Here is a 19,643-nt window from a genome sequence, read left to right as displayed (position 1 = left end):
CTACATTATTACCAATTTATAGTTCTTAGTTTTCTTACCTGAAATCTTATTAAAACAAGAAATCTCAGTATCTCATAGCATACCAAATTATAATCATGGTTTTATAAATGCAAATTGTACAATTGTCCAAAATAGACCCTTTGTTTTTTGGCTTGTTCAAATAGCAAGTCATAGTTGCTAAGTATTCAGAAGTTGTGTCTTTCTTCATGTTATTCTAGAGTTTTAAGTTCACCTCTTGTTAAAAAGCAGTTTCTCAAAGCAGTGAGCATAATCTCTGAGAAGAGTACTCTGTTAATTCAGCACTCTTTACAGAAACATAGTTTGATAACAGGGCTTTGAGTTTTGCCTGTGCTTAAAAAGTTAGTGTCCATGTTTCTTTAATATTAGAACCTTCAGTTATGCAGTGAAAAATTTAATAAAAATTCACATGTTCACTATAGCTACAGTGTTTTGTACAGTTTACCCAAGTCAGTGCAAGTTTCAAGCCTGCACTGAAAGATGGGATTTATTTCATAGTGTGAAAAGAAACTTTCAACAATTACAACTGATTGAAATTGTGACTACCCAAGGCAGAGAAACTGAAGATCGAAGTGGCATCGTTTCTCCTTGTCTAACAAGCCAGGTGACTAACTAGGGCTCCTCTTAAGGGCAGAAAGGTGTCTGTGTGTGTGTGTGTGTGTGTGTGTGTGTGTAGTGTTGTGTGTGTGTGGCGTGTATCAACAGCCAGACATCACCAGAATGCTGTCAAAGTGACCAATTTCAGCACCTCGCCTGGGTGCTATTTTGTTAAGTGAATCAATTATCAACAGAAAACTCTTTCCCCTCCTATTATCATTACAAGGGACCAAATTTGGGTGGAGGACTTTGGCCAGAAACATACTTTCCATCATCTGAGAATCTAATGAATAATAATATGATGAATAATGAATAAATAATATGAAATGGACAGGGACAGGAAGGAAAGTTTGTCTTCTTTCTTTTCAAAGTAAAAGCAGAGCACGATACTTACAAAAGCCGCCTTCAAAATCTTCTCTAGAGAAAAAGCTCTGGGAACAGGGAGGAGGCAGAGGAGCAGAGATAAGGTGGCAGCGGGACTTCCTTCCTTCTCCGGAGGGGGAGAGTCATGTTCCTTATCTGCCCTGACCTCTGAGGAGCGCCGGCAGCCGGGAAGGCCTGGCCTCTGATCCTCACTGCCCTTGCTCCTGGCCCCTGCGCCTGGGGTTTCCTAGTTGCCGATCAAGCCGCCCCGGCCCGACACCGGCCCCAAGATTCATTAGCGACGGTCTGCGAAGTGCTCGCAAGATGAAGACGGTTATATAAGCCCGCGTATTATTATCATCACACACCCCCATAGAACCAACGCTGCCAGACAAACAAAAGGCAGTTCCAAGAAGAGGAGGAGCAGAGGCAGAAGTTACACTAGGGGTGAATTTCGGGACACGGCTGAAAGAACTGCGGGAAAAAAAAAAGGGCAACTCAATATGTGCATGCAAACCTCGGCAAACAAACTGCGCTGCAGCCGGCCGGCTTAGAGGGCGGCGGGCAGAGGCTCAGGGTTTCCAGGCGTGCGGTTCCGGCTCCCTGAGCACCCGCCCGGCACAGTAGCTGCCTGTGGCAGGATAGAGTGGATGGGAAGATGTGGTATTTGGAAAGCCAGGCGTTCCAGAGACCAAGTGCTTAGTAAACACTGATGTTTCTTAGACTCAGACCAGGTGCTTCGGCTGGTTCTCTTTATTCCTGGTCTCTTGTTTTCCTAAGGATGGTTGGCCAGGAGTTCCCTGTGCCCTGTCGATCCCTCTAATTTTAAACCTCTCTGGGTCTCTCCTCTCCTCTCTGTGGGAGCAATAAACGGAACCAGAGCGCTCTTTCCACTGAGCCTGGGTCCTCTGAGAAAGTTCTGATTATTCTGAGCACCAAGCTTCCCTCCCCTCTCCCCCGACTTGCTACTCATATTTTCTTTAAAATTATTATTATCCTGCCCTGCGCCTGCCACTGCTTCCCAACACGCAAAGAAATCCTCATCTTGGCACTCAAAGCCCACAATTTCTGTCTCCACACTAATTTCCCACTTCCCATCCCGCCCTCCCGCCTCACCCCCCAGCACATTAGAATGTGAATCATCCTCTAAAGATGGCCTTTCAATTCTCCATTTCCCATCTTTACTCATACCCCAATCCTCACACCCATTTCCTTCAAGGCTCAGTTCAAATCCCGCCTCCCCTACAAAAGCCTTCCCTGATTTCCCCTCTTTTCTCCCTGTGACTCTGTTTCTCTGTTGTCATTCCTCATGCGTTGTCTGTCTCCACAGGTTTGGAACCCTGCGTTGTTCTCCTTGGTGGCCCAGGACAGGGCCCTACATAAAGCAGGTGCTTAGTGAGTATTCACTGAATGAAACTGACAGCTGACCAGATCTTACCTGCATTGTCGTCAGCTATATGGGCATAGGTGAGAGCCACCACACGGTACTAAAATATGGATGGTTGTTGGATATATGCAATAGGTTCATGAGGGTTTGTAAACTTGCATAAGTTAAAAAAGAAAGCTTTTCTAAAACTTGTAGGGGAGCCTCTAAACTTCACTCAAGTCAGCTTACTTTAGGATGTAAGTTCGTGAGGCAAACAGGAATGTTGGCATCTGTTGATTCTTTGCTACTGCACATTAGGGGACCTGTAAGTGGAACTTCCTTTACAGAATGCCAGGAAAATTACCCAAAGGTGAGATTTTTCATACATCACTGGCTTCTGGGATAGATTTTATGGAGGAACTCCTCCACTATTGAAAGAATATGTGCTATCACAACAGCAGCTTAGCAAATGAACAGCTGCTCTCGGGTGAATTGTTTTATGATATGGGGTGAAATTTAGAACACGAGCTGTCAGATACTGAATTTCTTGTGGCTTTGTATTAAAGTGTCCTTAATGACATTTCTCCTGTTATTTTTTGGTAAAGGCAACGTGCTTCAAATTCCATCTGTGCCAGTTGGATTGACCGTGGTGTCATTTCAGAGACTTGGGGTGTGTCTATGCAATACACGCTCTCCACGCATACAGATTGTTCAGTGAATTGTTCAGTGAATTAGAAGAATTTCCCCCCCTCCACTAATTTGGAACAATGAAAACCAATTCAGGTTTTAAAGAATTTTGGCCTCAAATTCCTGAGGATTCGGCTTCAGGAATGACAGAGATCTTACTGCAAATTTGTAGTTCAAGTGTAGGATCATCTGTCATTTTGTTATGCTCAGGTGAGGACCATAACCTTTACTATAGTTAGTATTTATGAATCCCTCCGGGGTTTCAGGAACCGGGCTAGATGCTTTACATGTCTTCTCAACCTAGCAGAACTATTTTTATTTTCACTTTACAGATGGGTAAATGGAGTCTGGTCATACAGCTTAGAAAGTGACAGAACTGGGATTTGAATCTAGGTCTATCTGACTCCGTAGTTAATGATTTTTCTATTCTACTGAAAGCTGAAAGAAACCTGAGATATTATCTCATCTGGCGGTTTTCAAACTGGGTTCCAAGAAGTTTTAGGCTTTCAAGGGATACTTCAGGAACCTTGGCAGTGTGTGGGAAGCGGGCGAATGTGTGGGAGGCCAGGCAATCTGGCTTGGACTTTACTCGTTGGATTCAAATGGATAAACATTATTTCCATCTGTTTTATAGAGTGACTTTAGACTTTGTTTGAGACAATGGTTTTGCTGCTAAAAAAATATTTTAAAACTCTTGTTTAACTTCCTCATTAAAGAGTATAGCCACGTATGGTGGCTCATGTTTATAATCCCAGCGCTTTGGAGGCCAAGGTGGGTGGATCGCTTGAGCCCAGAAGTTCGAGACCAGCCTGGGCAACATGGTGTAACCCTGTCTCTGCAAAAAAAAAAAAAAATTAGCCAGGTGTGGTGGCACATACCTGTAGTCCCAGCTACTTGGGAGGCTGAGGTGGGAGGATCACTTGAGCCCAGGAGGCAGAGGTTGCAGTGAGCCCAGATTGTGCCACTGCATTCCAGCCTGGGCAACACAGTGAGACCCTGTCTAAAAAAAAAAAAAAAAAAAAGAAAGAAAGAAAGAAGAGAAGAAAAGAAAAGAAAAGGATGAAACTTGGGGTCCAGAAGATAAAATGCCTTGTCCAACATGGTATAACTAAGGGCGATAGGCCCAGCATTAACTTCAGATGTCCTTTATCTAAAGGTCGCAAGGGGCCAGTAGTTTCAGACAGAGCCTGAACATTTCAAGTTTTGTCTTTTAGATAAAGGACATTTGTTAAATCCCAGGGGAAATGAGAGAATCTACATTTCCCTGACCTGACTCTGTGTCCCGACAGTATTCTTGAAAAACGGAAGGCGGGAATACAGCCACAATGGCAAGCTAAACTTATTTTTTTTTTTAGCCCTTTGGCTATAAGTCTAAAGTTTGTCAACATTTACCTTGTGACAAACTACAATTAAATAAAGAGTTAAAGTTGTAATTTGTCTGGATGATTTAGGACTCTCCTACTCTTTTCATTCAAACCAAAGCCAGGAGTGTAGGATACTTCTGCATGAGTCATTTAGCTAATTACATGGTCTTGGCCTGAGAGTCCTCCTACTAGAAAAACTGCTTAAACTCCCATTTTATCAACCTAGTCGAAAGTGGCTCTTTTCCTGTGAGACAAAATAGGTGTGGGAAAGACCTTAGAGAGATCAGGCATGGTCACGGGAACATGAGTCTCATATAAGTTGGCATAGTTTGTATGGATCAGCTTGTAAGGCCTGAAATCTCACGTGTTACCTTGGTATTTATTACCTTTGAGCCTTACCAGGACTCCCCAAGGCCTAACTGTGAGCTCCTCTATTTTCACTAGATATGTCCCCTCCAGCAGGAAAGGATGCCCACCTGGCTTATTCCTCTGTCAGCTGGGCCAGCCTCACTCCACCAGGTCTTCAACCTAATGGGTTTTACTTCCTTACCAGCCCACACAATTATTCAAACAAGCCAATTACATCTTCCCCGGGGAGCCTGAGGGCAACGCATTTTCTTATTACTACTGCCTCCCGCAGCCTCTGCTTGTCCACTCTGTTCCCAGTGCAACCCCTGTGTGCCCTGCATAGTACGTGTTATCCTCCTTCCCTGGCCTGTGAGTTTATGTGACTCTAAGCTGCTGTGGATCTCATCTGTCCACTGTTGGGTGCCGTGTGTTTGGTCATCCCCAGATCCCTAGGATGGACTCCCTCTCTCACCAACAGGGTGAAGAGGAGGCGAATAAAAAATGAGCAGACATTAGTAGTAATACTAAATGGAATTTTCACTGAGAGCTAGTGCCAAACAGCCCATCCGTTGGAGTTTTGCTGTTAGGCTATTTCCAAATAGAAATAAATTTTAACTGAAACGATGTGAGCTGGAACTGACCTTTATTAATTTCAGGGCCCCTGAGTTTTCTCTCTTGCTCTTTTGAATTTTTATCATTCTCACCTGGAGATTTTTGGGAACAACAGCACTGTTCTCTTCGCTGAGATAGCTTAACTATAGTCCTGCCTAGAGGCAAAGGGACAAAAAGATGAACCTTCTATTCTTGTCATTTAAATCTTTGCTAACTGCATTATTTCAGTAAAATGTAGCAGGAAGAATTTTTTCTCATCTCCACAGGCAAGAGATTATAACAAACAGATCCTTTTTTTTTTTTTTTTTTTTGCCATCAGAAACAACCTAAAATTAATATATTTCCAGAGTCTCAGCCCTAGAAACAAAGCTTTAGATGTTATTTCTTTTCCTATTCATGAGATTTACAATAGGAAGGTCATGTTTGCACTAGACTTCGGTTTGAAATTAATCTTCTTTTCTCCTTGGCATTTCTATAGAATCCAGGCACTTCATTATTTAGTCATTTCCAAATATTAAATAGTTGTCATTCTTGAACAACGATCTAATCTTCTCTTTATGGGTGGAGAAACTGAGTTGTGGAACTCACAAATCATTGCCAGGACATATATCACTCTGAAGGTTATGGCTACTCATTGAAATGCTTTTCGACACACGTTCTTAGACTACAAAATAAAAATGTAAATTGTTTTATAAACAGCATGAAGACCATCCGCTGACCATTAGATTGTATTAATTAACAGCTCATTTGCATTGCGCCTTATGGGAGAAACTTTATGAAATAAATAAATATATTTAAACCCCACAACCAAACTCAACACTGAGGCTGTGTTGTAGCCACCTCCCCTCTCTTCTGAATTGTGCCTCATACAGATCACAATATATTCTTGGTTCAGTTGAACAAGGGTTCATTTAAACCACATCTGTTGCTCATCAGACCTCTATTTTAGGAGTGGGGAATTCTTTTTCAGAGATAGATTCTGTCTGGAAGGTCTTACGGCAACAAATAGTCCTCATTAAATTTCACAACATTTTACCAACATACATACAGTACTCGCTGTTACGTGATTATAGAATTCAGGCGAAACTCTGCACCCCCACTTCAAAGGATTCCTCACTTGACTAATTCTAAAGAGTAAATGATTTTCCCATCATTTGTTGTGTTTGACAATAGAAAAGCTGACACAGCAACATTGCTAAAATGACAGCTCATTTCTATTCAAGGGGAAGGAATTTGTGTTAATATTCTTAATGACAGGCATCTTTATGAGAAATGTGAAATCATTTATCCTTAGCAATAACCTGACTAGGATTAAAAAGTACTTGGTACTTAGAACGGAAGTAATCTGTCAGGAAAAATTATTTAGACTGATGCAAATTAACCGAATAAATTGGCCTACAGTAGCTTCCTAATTATGGTGTGCAGATTTAAGTTTGTGAAAATCAGTTTGAACTGAAGAAGAATCTGGAAATGATCTTTCAAGAAGTGATCTGGCATTCTGTTGGAGGAAAAGATAACATATTTATTTGAGAAATTCTTTTACCATTTACTAAGAATTTCTGGAAGTGATTTAAAAATCAATGACGTGTAAATCAAGAAAGAACATATTAAGTAAATGCGCACATTCCTTGCTTTTTCAGAACAACAACAGTAGTAATACCTTATGAAAATACTGAGGCATGTTCATTGTGATGCCCTAGATTCTAAATAACCAGCAGTGTTTTCTGTGGGGGCGGGAGGGTTGTTCCAACCCTCTCAGGGCTGGCTTGGGCATGGTTCCAAGGGACAAGTCTGAGACATGAGCACTTGGGCCAGTACTTAACAAGCAATGTATAGACTCGGCTGTGTATTCTGTAGGAGAGTTGTTCTACTCTTAATAGGCACGGTGTTGCACGCCAGTTAACAAGTTTTTATTGGAATCTCAGTCTTCTCTTCCTCGCCAGCTTCACAGCAAACCTTCTTTTAGCTCTTTACCAAAAACTCTAGTAAACTGTGGGAAGAAGCACTTTACCAGCGTAGGAAATTTAATTAGTCTGGAAAAAAAAAAAAAGGTGTAAATTGCAGGAAAATGTAAACTGCCTCCATGTAATTAATGTCTGGGTTTTACTATTTAGCATTTATATACAATGCATTTATATTCTTTTGAGAGAATGCATGAATTTTTGGAGACAAACTGACTTGGGTCCAAAACCTAGCTCTGCAGGTTTGTGATTTTTTTTTTAAAGCCTGCTTTCTTTACTTAGAACTAGAATGACTAGTATAGGAATTACAAAATCTGAAAGGAAATAGCCGTGTCCTGCATATGTAAGGACTCAGTATCATTCAATTACTCCTTCCTTTTCTGAGAGTCTTTTACAGCATGAACATTCTGAAGCACTTGTTCAGTATTATCTGCCTTGAGTGAGCAAAAAGCATATGCCCTTTCCAGGGAGCATTAGCTGAGGAGTGACTCTGACAGTTGCCTAAGTTTCTGTGTTTAAATATAAATATTAAATTATATGAAGGCAAAACAACAGGGACCCCAAAAGACGGTGATTGACAATCCTTAATAATAACCTGAATGTTGTGACTTCAGCCCCAGGGACAGGCAGTCATTCAAGCATGTAAACTCAGAGTGTTGGGATTGGTGTTTGAAATCTTAAGAAAGTTTTTGCTGGAAAACAGTGGATTCCAGACACAGAAAAAAAATGAACATAGTCCAAGAAATTCGATATGTGCCAAATCCGGTTTGTCACTTCCTCTAAGTGTAAGCAGGTAGAAGCATAAATTACAAATGCGAAACTGTACATGCCAGAGGGCAGGAGTGTGGGAATGCACAGGAGAAGGCATTGGATGGAAAGGATAAAGACGAAGCAGTGGTGGGGACTAGGACCCTGGAGACAAGCTGACTGCAGAGGTTGAAGTCTGTGTGAGATGCTGATAAGGATGTGCTGAGACTTAGACAGGAAAAAGCCTCGTTCTGCAGAATCTGGAAACGACTCATGTCTTGGGCTGGCAGGTGCATTAGGAAGAAGAAGCTGAGGCTAAGGCTGGAGCCTGAGGCAAGGGTGACAGGCAGCCAAGGGAGTGGTAACAGGCAATACCTACAAGGAATTGCTATAAGGCTTTAAACCATGTCAGGGTGAGTAACCTGAGGCCCATGTGTGATTGACCTCGCAAATGCAGTTTTTACCCTGAAATTCCCTTATGTTGCAATAAAGTTAAGCTCTGCACTTAAGATGTCTGTGTGCTATACTGGAATGCACAGGATAGAACAATGATGTTATTCTAAAGTGGGAAGGGAGGTAGGTGAATGTGGTCCTCTCAATATGCCTAGTCATTCTTATTTTGGGGAACATGTATGCAAATAAATATTATGGGGAATTTTGGAGTGGGAAGAAATCACAAAAGGAAGGGTTGGAAGCATGGGTTAGAAGAAGGAGGTGGCAAGGTGTATCCTGACACTTTTCTTGAGCTCCCATCTTCGCTCCAACTGGTCCCTTCTTGAGTCATTGCTCAGAGGGCAACTGTGACGGGCACCTTGGAAAGCTGGCTGTAGCCAGGTGCTGTGACATGCAACTGTAGTCCCAAATACTCAGGAGGCTGAGGCAGAACAATAGCTTGAGCTCTGGAGCTGCAGATCAGACTAAGCAACATAGTGAGACCCCTGTCTGGAAGAGGAGGAGGTGGAGGAAGAAAAGAAAAAGAAAGAGAAGAAGAAGAAGAAGAAGAAGGAGAAGGAGAAGAAGAAGAGGAAGAAGAAGAAGAAGAAGAAGAAGAAGAAGAAGAAGAAGAAGAAGGAGGAGGAGGAGGAGGAGGAAAAGGAGGAGGAGGAGGAAGAAGAAGAAGAAGAAAGAGAGAGAGAGAGAAAAAGAAAGAAAGAGAAAGGAAGAAAGAAAGAAAGAAAAGAAGAAGAAGAAGAAGAAAGCAAGCTGTATATCCTGGAGGTGGTTCTCCTCCTGTCCTGGGACCATGGTCCTTGCTTGACTGTTTCTCCTTTTTTATCCTATCTGGTTATAGCAAAAGGAAAATCATGAAATGCAGATATTAGTGAGCCTGGGCATAACTTTTTGCCATGCGGACAATAGATTATAATCTAAAAAAGGTTATCCAGATAGTCAAAGGCCACATTTGTTCAAACATCCACAGAGCAATTTGACTTTCCAAGGGCAGAATTAAAAATTTCTTGAAAGTGAAATTTATTTTCTGCTTTCATTTATTTGTTTTTCTGGCACTGAAACTGTGTGCTTTACTATAAAGTTGAGATTTGGTGAATTGAACCAACTTAATTTTTAGGTCTTGTCTTTAAGTATTTTAGATAATGTAAAAACTTTTTAATAGAGAACTCTGAACATTATTCATTCACTTAACAAACATTTATTGAGTGTTCCATGTGTGCCAGGAGCTACTGTTGGTGCAGATAAGATGTGGTGTCTGCTTTCAAGAGGGTGCAAATAAGAAGGAAGGTCTATTTTTTTCATGCAAATGTTTTTCCACATAAACTATGTTTCTAGAAAGGATGATCTTAATTTCAGAATTTAAAAATTACTAAATATGAGGAAAAGACATTTGTTAAAAAGTCAGCTGAGCTTAAAGGAAAAAAAGGAAAATGTGGAATAACGACCATTTAATGGTAGGGGGTCTGGAGTCAGATTTCTGGGTCCATATCCAACCTTGGTCCCTGCAAGTCTGTAACCTTGGCCAAGTCAGTCAAACTCTCAGAGCCAATTTCCTTGCTTATAAGATTGGGGACCAAGAGAATTCTATGTCATAGAGATGTTGCATAAATTATATTAGATAATGTATGTACAGCACTTACTTGTACATGGTAAGTATGTATTTAATAAATCTTAGCTGTTACTGTTATATATATAACATTAGTAAGTAAAACAGACACCTTTCTCAGTCATTTTGTTTTGTTCTTTAAGAGAATGTTTTTGATTTTTGCTTTGTTAGGGACAGGGTCTCACTCTTTTGCAGTGGACACAATCATAGCTCATCGCAGCCTGGAACTCCAGGGTGCACGTGATCCTCATGCCTCAGTGTCTTGATTAGCCGGGACTACAGGTGAGGCGTGAGCCACCGTGCCGGCAAGAACGTTGCTTTTCTAGCGCCAAATATAATGTGAGCCCTAGAAGTTTTAGGTATGGTCAGTAGGAGTATAAAAAAGCATTAGAATGCTAAGAAGGCATATTGGAATTTAAATCCTAAATTCTAGAACCAGTGCTCTTTCCAATATTCTCTCTTGGCATCCTTCTAAACTCTGCCATTCAGTAGCTGTGAACATTAATGGTATAAGTAACCTTCACAGCCTCTTTCTTCAACTGCAAAATGGGTCCCACAATGCCTGTCCAATCCACTTCAGTGGAAACATTATGAAGATAACTAAAATAAGGTCAGTGAAAACAGTTTGCAACGAGTAGTATGATGTATAAGTAAGGGTTATTAATAAATCATTATGAGTTTCTCCTGAGCTATGGTACTGATTATTGATGACTGACTGACAAAACGTATGATTGTGATTTATAAAGACAGTCTCCCTTGGTCTCCTTGGAGAATTGATTCCAGAACCCCACTGTAGATACCACAGGGATGCTCAAGTCCCTGATATATAATGACATGATATTTGCAATATATACACATCTTCCCGTATACTTTAAATCCTCTCTAGATTACTTATAATACCCAAAACAAGATAAGTGCTATGTAAATATAATAGTTATACTGTATTTTAAAATTTGTATTTTTTTATTGTTGTATTTTTTCACCCTGAATAGTTTTTCTATCCAAGGTTGGTTTAATCCATTGATGTAGAACTGTGGATATGAAGGGCTGACTATAATTTAAGTGGAAATTACTTTCAGTTTACAGAAATAGATTACAGTTAGGAGACCTGGATCCTAGTTCTTCACTTTGCCTCTAATCAGCTGTTTATTTATACAAATTACTTAACTTTCCTTAATTAATTTTTAAAAATTTGTATTTGAAAATAATTTCAAACTTATAGAAAATTTGGAAGAGTAGTAGAAAGAACACTTACATACCAGTTACCCATATTCATTTATGGTTAACAACTTGCCTCAATGTCTTGCCTTATCAGTTTCATTCCTTCCCCCTGCCCCCCTCTCTCTATATATACACACAGAGATTTTATATATATATAAAGTATAATATATTATATACATAATTATGTACGTATATATATTCCTCCCTTGAACTATTGAGAGTAAACTGCACACATCATGATCTTATACCACTATACATTAATATTTCAGCATGTATCACCTAAGGTGTGTCTCTGTTTCTATTTCTTTGAAATGGGCGTAAGTACTTAGTTATGTGGCGTGATCCATAGGTTGTCAAAATCAAATGAAATGTTTAAAAGCATGTTGAAAAGCGTAAATTGTTATACAAAAATTGAAGGTTGTATATTTCATAAACTATAGGGAAAATCAAATTACTTAAAACTTCAGAGGATTTACAAACGGTAGTAGAGTGCAAACGAAGAAAGCCCCTTATCTGTTTGCATAACAAGCCGGTTATAGTGCCAAATTTTTCTCAGTGGTGAGAGCAAAAGAGACTGATGCCCTCACCCTCTATGTCATCCTTTTTGAGTTGTATTCCTCCTGCGAGGACTTACATCTTTTCTTGGTGCTCTTTCTCATTTCAACAGTTTGCCATTTTATGTGGTCTTTTTGGTGGAGGTTATGAGCATGTTTGAGGCAAGGTGACAGAAACTAAAGAGCAGTTGCTACTTGAGGGAAGATCAAGAATACAGCTGTTAAGAGTTTAGTAAGAGCTCAGCTTTATTTCTTCTGGTCTTCTCTTTGAGTAGTGAAAATGGCATACTTTATTTTCATTATAAACAACAACTGAGATACAAAAAGGAAATAGGGAAGCATTGTTTTATAGAAGTGTTTAATGTATAGGCTTAGCTGAAAATAGTATGAACATAAAAAAGAAAGAGACCATGTCCTTTGCAGGGACGTGGATGGAGCTGGAGGCCATTAGCCTTAGCAAACTAACTCAGGAAGAGAAAACCAAATACTGCATGTTCTCACTTATAAGTGGGAGCTGAATGATGAGAACACATGGACACGATGGCAGGGAGCAACACACACTGGGTCCTGTCGTAGGGTGGGTGGTTGGGAGGAGGAAAAGCATCAGGAAGAATGGCTAATGGAATCTTGGCTTAATAACTGGGTGATGGTGTGAACTGTGCAGCAAACCACCATGGCACACGTTTACCTATTTACCTATGTAACAAGCCTGCACATCCTGCTCATGCATCCCTAAACTTAAAATAAAAGTTGGAAATTTAAGAAAAGGAAAACAGTATGAACAAAATATTCTTACAGATCAAAAAATAACTTTCATAGAATCCCTTTTTCAACAGCATTCACTATCATAAAATTTAGCTATAAAAAAAGATAATTATTCTGCCACTTTATCTTCACATTCTCAACAGAATTCACACTTTCATAAGAAGTTGTAATACTGGTAAGCCTGATATTTTTATAATTCTAACCAGATTTGCAATCACATTTTCCAGTGGATTGAAATATGACCAATAACCTAAAAATATGAACGAAAATGCTCTTTTTCCTATGACTTATTTCTTTCATTGCTCTGGAAATCATAATGGCTTTTTGGAGATATTTACGACATCAAAAAGAAAATCTAGAACATCTCTGAAAAACAAAACTTTTTTAAAGAGTCAAAACCATACTTAGGATATTCTAAATTAATCCTTTTATTTTGAGTTATTAAATTGTTATTCCTTATAGTACAAAATAAAAAATGGAAGTTATGACTAGGAAATACATTTATAATACAATAATGACTACTGTTACTTCTTTTACAAATAAATCAGTTTCAAATGGAAATTATATAGATGCATAATTGTATATACAGTCATGTAATTCATTAAGCTATGAAGAATATTGCTCATAGACTTCTCCTGGGAAAGTTTCAGTACCTGAGGAGGTATTCAAATGTTTATTTCCCAGTAAGGTGACATTACTGAGGGGACAGTTCAACGGTTCTAATGCAATAGGTGTCCCTAATATTGACAAAATATGGTATATGTGAAATCATTTGAAGTATTGGGCAGTGAAGTGGGATCCAGGAGACATGAGTTCTAACACTAATTACCTCACTCAGGTGTTTAGACTCAGGCAAATGGCATGCTGTCCCTCAGATTCAGTTTTCTGGTGTACAGAAATGACATACTGCTCTCCTTACCCAAATATTACAAGTTCCAGTGATTTAGTGCAAGTGAAAATTGTTTTGAAGTCGTGATGGTTGATATTGTCATCGTCAACAGTGGATAGTGTATTCTTTAAACATATGTTAAAAAATGCATTTACAAGGAAGTTTCTCTATGATAAAGCTGCATATTTTCACAGATCATCCATAGCAACAGTGCTTGGTGATCTCCATTAGAACAGATTTTCCATAAGGAGTACATCTGGAAAAAAAAATGCTTTTTCTTGTATTTGTTCCAGTCCCAGTCATCATTTACACTGCCTGATCACTCACGGTAGCCCTCAGCAAGAAAGTCCGTGGTCAAAAAGGGAGCTGGACTCATCTCTTCTCCTTGTTGGGTCCTGATGTAAAGTGGACACATGAACTCATTTTTGTCCCAGTAGAATTTACTGACTCGTACTTTTTAAAAATATAAAGCTTGGGTTTAGAACTCTGCCTGGTAAGAATGAGTTTTGTTGAGGCAGGAGAATAGCGTGAACCCGGGAGGCGGCGGAGCTTGCAGTGACCTGAGATCGCGCCACTGCACTCCAGCCTGGGTGACAGAACGAGACTCCATCTCAAAAAAAAAAAAAAAAAAAAAAAAAAAAATGAGTTTTGTGATTGTAGGCAGGTCTGCCAACAAACCCAGTCCTCTTGTTTCCTCAGATGTAAAATGAGAGGTTCTGCTTAGATTATCTCTAAGGTATGCCTCCAACATTCTGCTTAGATTCTGCTTAGATTGTTGGAGGTATGCTTCCAACATTCTGTGTTTCTATGATCTCCTTTCCTGGAAAATCCACTGCAAATTCTAAGTGATTGAAGCAACAACAGCAAATAAGATTCAGTAGTTTTGACAGTGTGCAATAATTTCTTCTTTCTTCCAAGTAATTTAAAACCTTTTACCTCAGTTGCTAATTGTCCTACAAATGAGAATGCCATTCCTAGAAAAAATTTTTCCAATCCATACCCACTGCAGAAAAAAAAAAAACCCAACACGATTTACTGTGAAATTAACAGGGTGTTTTAATTTATGCTATGTGGCAGATAGTGGACAGGCCTATATATCTAGCACTATCCATGAAAATCTGCTCTAGCTGTAATTTTACAGGTCCTTGAAAACAGAATTGTCACAATCTCTTCAGTTCAGCTCTCAAGAGAAATTAATTGATAACATAGAATCCTGAGTGGCTGGCATGTGAATGACACCCAGCTATACAATTTCACATCTAATCAAGGAAGATGGGAATTCTAGTTGGCCTATTGTCTATTTGAATCTGTTTCTGGATGGAATCCAGCTGGCGCAAATGCAGCCCTGGAGAGTGATGTGGGCAGAAGATGGAAACAAAAAATCTGAGCCAGAGAATCAGTGCCCGAGATAGTGCCTTCCACATTGTCAAAAGAATGCCCGGGGTAGTTGTGAATGTGCTGCTGATTAGTTTCCTAAAATTCTCAATGACTAAAATATAATGTTCTATCCCAGTAGTCCTTGATCATTCTAACTGTGAATGTGTAATGAAGGCCTTTAGGATGTACTGGCTCTACCACCTTGAAGCTATGCTTGATAGATGCAGGGGCTTGAAACTCAACTTGTCTTACTGTTTCTCGAAATATAAGAGAGAGAAGGCAATTTTAAAAAATGATGAGAGTAAGAATAAATGCAAAATTGTACATAATTAAGAGCTAAAATTATATGACAAGATTTTAAGTGGAAAGAGAGCACAGATGAGAGAGAGATTATTGATGGTTGGAAGAGTTAGGAAAAGAAAGTTCCATGGAGGTAATGAGGCTTGAGTCTTTCTTTTCAAAGATGGGTGGAATTTGAACATGCAGAACCATGATGCAGTCCTAGCCCAGAAAACAGTGTGAGCACGTGCCTTGTAGCAGAAGTAAAGATGTAAATTCAGGACATGTTGAACCACTTTAGGAAAGAGCAGAAAGTGTATAGGGGGAGTGGAATGGTTATCGTGGAAAAGATAATGGAGGTTCTTAATTGCTGGTCCTTTATTTAGACTGGATGCTGCAGAAAATTGGGAGACAGGTGTTTTAGGGTAGTGGAATGATATGATGAAACAGTGTAGAAATAAGATCTTGAGTTTAATGGCAGTAGGTAAGACGAGTGGAGATAAGAAAGAGATAAGGTACAGAGCTTATTTTAGATGCATGAGGTGATGCAAAACTGGATTGAAGTCCTTCCTCTTTCCTCCAACCATTCTTTTTAGTTTCAAGGAGAATGCTTAGGCTGGGTGCAGTGGCTCATACCTGTAATCCCAGCACTTTAGAAGGCTGAGGCAGGAGGATTGCTTTAGCCCAGGGGTTTGAGACCAGTTGGGCAACATAGGGAGACCCCATCTCTACAGAAAATAGGAAAAAAGTTGGCCGGGCTTGGTGTGTGCTTGAGGTCCCAGCTACTTGGGAGGCTGAGGTGGGAGGATCAATTAAGCCCAGGAGGTCAACACTGCAGTGAGCCATGGTCACACCACTGCACCCTGCCTGAGTGACAGAATGAGACACTTTCTCAAAAAAAACAAACAACAAAGGAGAATGCTTTATTTATTTAAGCTTGTCTTAACAGGAAGAGCAGAGTTTGCCAGTAAAGGAGAATAATGTCATCTAGGTGAAGGGAATGGCAGAATGCAGGTAAAGAGATAATGGCATGCTCCTGAAGGGTTAACTAATTTGCTCAAAATCACACTATTAATAGTAGCCAAGTTCTGGCATCCAGATTTCTAATGTCCTTCCACTGTACCACCTTGCCTCTTTTTCCTAGCTCCAACACTATTGTCTTTTTCAGCAAATTTTATTTCATTGCTAATAGTGTGCTTAATTGGTTTTTCAGACTTGAAAAGTTACCAAGGAAATAATAAAATATACATTTTAATATTATTTACCCAACACGAAACATGATTTGCCTGAAGCAGATGAGGAAGTTAAGTGGAGTATTCTAAGCTTCCAAAGGGGTTATGACAATGGTAGAAGCAATTGTAGGAACACCTGTAATTTTACTTCTGAGACTACTGTAGTAGTTTACCAGAATGTTAGATGAATAGACAGCTATTTTTGTAGGAGAATGGCTAATGAGAATAACAATTGCTGTACATGAAGTTTTTCATATAGCTTATTTTTCCCTATGTTTTCTGTACTGATTTTTATGTCAAAAAGGTAAAGTGACTCTCTATGACGGAACCTGTTTTGACTCATTGTATTCTTTTTTCTGACTTCTCTACTTACTCATTTTTCTTTTCTTAGAAGGACCAAATTTCTCCAATTCCAGAAGTCTTTGTACCTCTAAGATCTAAAAGCGTAACAGGTAGGAGTAGAATCTTGAATTGAAATTTGAACTTAGACAATCCAAACTTAAGAAGTTTGGAAACATCAACTCATGTTTCAGTCCCTAACCTCTATACCAGGACCCTGGCCCATTGACTTAAGTGGGTACTAGATGAAGAGACCTAGTTTTAAGTTTGGCAGCTAAGCCCAATGTTTGTGCTTGCTGAAGATGATGTTTATTGATCTAACTATGGCACTTGTGTATTATTCTTTTCTCTCTGGTTCGTTGCACTGGATGTCTCAACAATTCAGTTGTTAGCCATTAATGGCTTCTAAATATAAACTGGCTTATGTCAATTAATCCCTCATGTCTGGCAACCATGAGTGAGAAATAGACTACAGGTGCTGATACTTAGGCTGGCGTTTCTTCCAGGGGAACTAGGGAATATGGTTCAGAAAACTCAGTTGGGTGAAATAGAACAGGCCAAAGACTTCATTAAAAACTTGAATGAGAACGAAGTCTCTTTTGAGGAACCAAAATGCTGTCAAGTCTCCAGGGTCAATGCTATTCCCACAAATTTTCAGTAACGGGGCTACATTTCAGTTCCAGATTTTGCTGACTTAAGCTCTGTATTCTTTCAGTCATGCAGCCTCCACATATAAGGCAAGAGTTTGAAATGGCAAACACAATCTTCTACTTCTAAGAAACCTATGCTTAATCCTGAAAACTGCCCATTGATTTAGTAGGAAGACTCGACTAGAGAATGGCTCTCTTATTTTGAAGAGGAAGTGGTTGAAACAAATAAAATAAAATAAAAAAGGATAAAACAAGAGGGGATAGAAAGAAAGGCAGGGGAATGCAGAAACCTTTCCCAAATCATAAAATTAAGGATGATTTGTCTTTGTAGTGAATAAGGGAATGTGTATTTCATTTGTAAATAAATCATTGGTACATTCTGTGAAAGGATGTCAATCAGCCTCCTCCAAGGTAGAAAATGAAGGTTTGTGCGCATAGGCAACTTAAATATTTCATCTCTTCTTGACTCTAGACTTTTAAAATTTAATGTTCCTCCCCACTAGCAGTCTCTTAGTCAAAAGAAGAGAATTATAGGTGTTATGCAGAGGTAGTTGAGTGTTTTGACCTGAATATCCATAACTTCCCCTAAGTTATAGAAATGCTAGATTGTTACTTGGCCAACCATTTTCTTAATCTGAGAAAAGATTTTTTTTTAATCTAAGGCAGCGTATGCCTTATAAAAATCACAGTTGTGTATTCTGTCTAATGCCCACCAATGATCAGAAAATAAGATCTGTTTAAATTATATTATTAAACATTGAGTGCTCGCTTCGGCAGCACATATATTATTAAACATTGATATACACATATATTTACCTATGTCTGCATTATAAAGTTCTATCGAGTGTAGTCTGTTTACAGATAACAGATAAACGTTTGTTCCATAATGACCATTGTCACTTTGGAAACATATGGTGTTGCCGAATGAAATTCCACTTTCAGTAGCTTTAGGTTGAGCCACCATTTCCCTGTGTCCTGGGCTTGATACCTCAGTATTTTTCTCTCTTTTGTCCTCTATTTGACTAATCACCAAGTTGTATTATTGTTATTTATTTCTTCACAATGTTTCTTATATTCATCCTTTCCTTATTCTCACTGCATCAATGGGACTAGACAACACTTTAAAAAATTTATTTGGACTTTGGGGATCAATTGTCTCGTTATTCCCCTCTCTCTTTCTCTCTCTGACTCTGCTCACTCACTGTCACTCTCGTTTTTCCTTAATCTCTCCTCATTCTTTAAAAACCTACTGCTTGAACTTCCTAGGCATCTGTTTAGCTATCAAGTCCGACCTCTCTACCTGATGTATTAGGACACTCTAGAATCTGGCCTGACTTAGCTATGACATGAAATGCTTATTATAGCAAGGCACAGAGCAGAGGCAAGAGAGGATCACAATGCTTTCTCTCCTCTTCTGTTCCTTTTTTTCTATTCTTTGCCTCTATCTTCTTTCCCTCCCTCTTCCTCTTTCTCTTCTTTGCCAAGTGGCCCCCTTCATTATATTTCCAAATTGTGTCATACAGATCATTAGATTAAAAAGTGCTATTTTTATTTGAAAAGGACATACTCACTTTATCACCAAGCCTCAGCTCAAGCCTTTTCTTTTGCCATCTGGGAACAAAAATGCCGCTCTTGTGTTTTGTGTTTGTGCAGTTTCTCTGTTCTATATTCTGTGTTAAGCATCTTATTTTATTATCTCATTTAATCTTTATAACAAACTTTTGTGATAAGCATAACTCCATTTTACAGAGAAGGAAACTGAGTCAAAGTAAAATAAAGAGATTTAATCTGTTTGATATCGGGTCCATACCATAAATCTCCTTTATGAAATCTAAATATCACATATGAAAAAGAACACGATAACACATGTAAAGCCTCTAGGCATCCCAAGTAAAAAATATTACACGTCCTATGCTTTTATTTATCTGTTATATTCGGAAAACTTTCTTTTCTTTTACCAGCATAAAGTTCTCAGAAGAAAAGAAGGAGAACATGATTTGTAGGAGAAAAAAAGGAGAACATGGAGAAAAAAAGGAGAACACCCCTGTCTTTTCTGGGGTGCACTTTTTACAAGATGAAAGTTAAAAGCTGGTTTCAAGAATTTCTGGATGCACGGTAAGGCACATCTGTTTACAGGGACATTCTATTCAGGAGAAGATTGATTATTGGCAGGTGAAGGTTAAGGGTGAAACTTTAAATTGGCAGGAAGTCTATTCAG

General features: G+C 39.2%; 1 protein-coding gene across 7 annotated transcripts in view; it reads right to left on the bottom strand.

The window, feature by feature from the left end:
* SULF1 (sulfatase 1) overlaps positions 1–19,643 on the bottom strand; it is a 195,007-nt gene that overhangs the window by 167,373 nt on the left and 7,991 nt on the right. For 4 of the 7 annotated variants that reach the window (XR_003120772.1, XR_003120771.1, XM_025393776.1 and 1 more), the window contains exon 1: positions 1,010–1,342. The exons of 2 other annotated variants lie outside the window; for them this stretch is intronic. The gene's annotated coding sequence lies outside the window, so the exon portion shown is untranslated. Of the gene's footprint in view, positions 1–1,009; positions 1,462–19,643 lie in introns of those variants that run through there. One more of the 7 variants, XM_025393773.1, reaches the window with a different exon arrangement.

This window comes from Theropithecus gelada, chromosome 8, assembly GCF_003255815.1.
Source record: "Theropithecus gelada isolate Dixy chromosome 8, Tgel_1.0, whole genome shotgun sequence".
In the NCBI taxonomy this organism is placed as follows: Eukaryota; Metazoa; Chordata; class Mammalia; order Primates; family Cercopithecidae; genus Theropithecus; species Theropithecus gelada.
The sequence above is the reverse complement of the archived record's forward strand: the minus strand, read 5'-3'. Positions and strand labels throughout refer to the sequence as shown.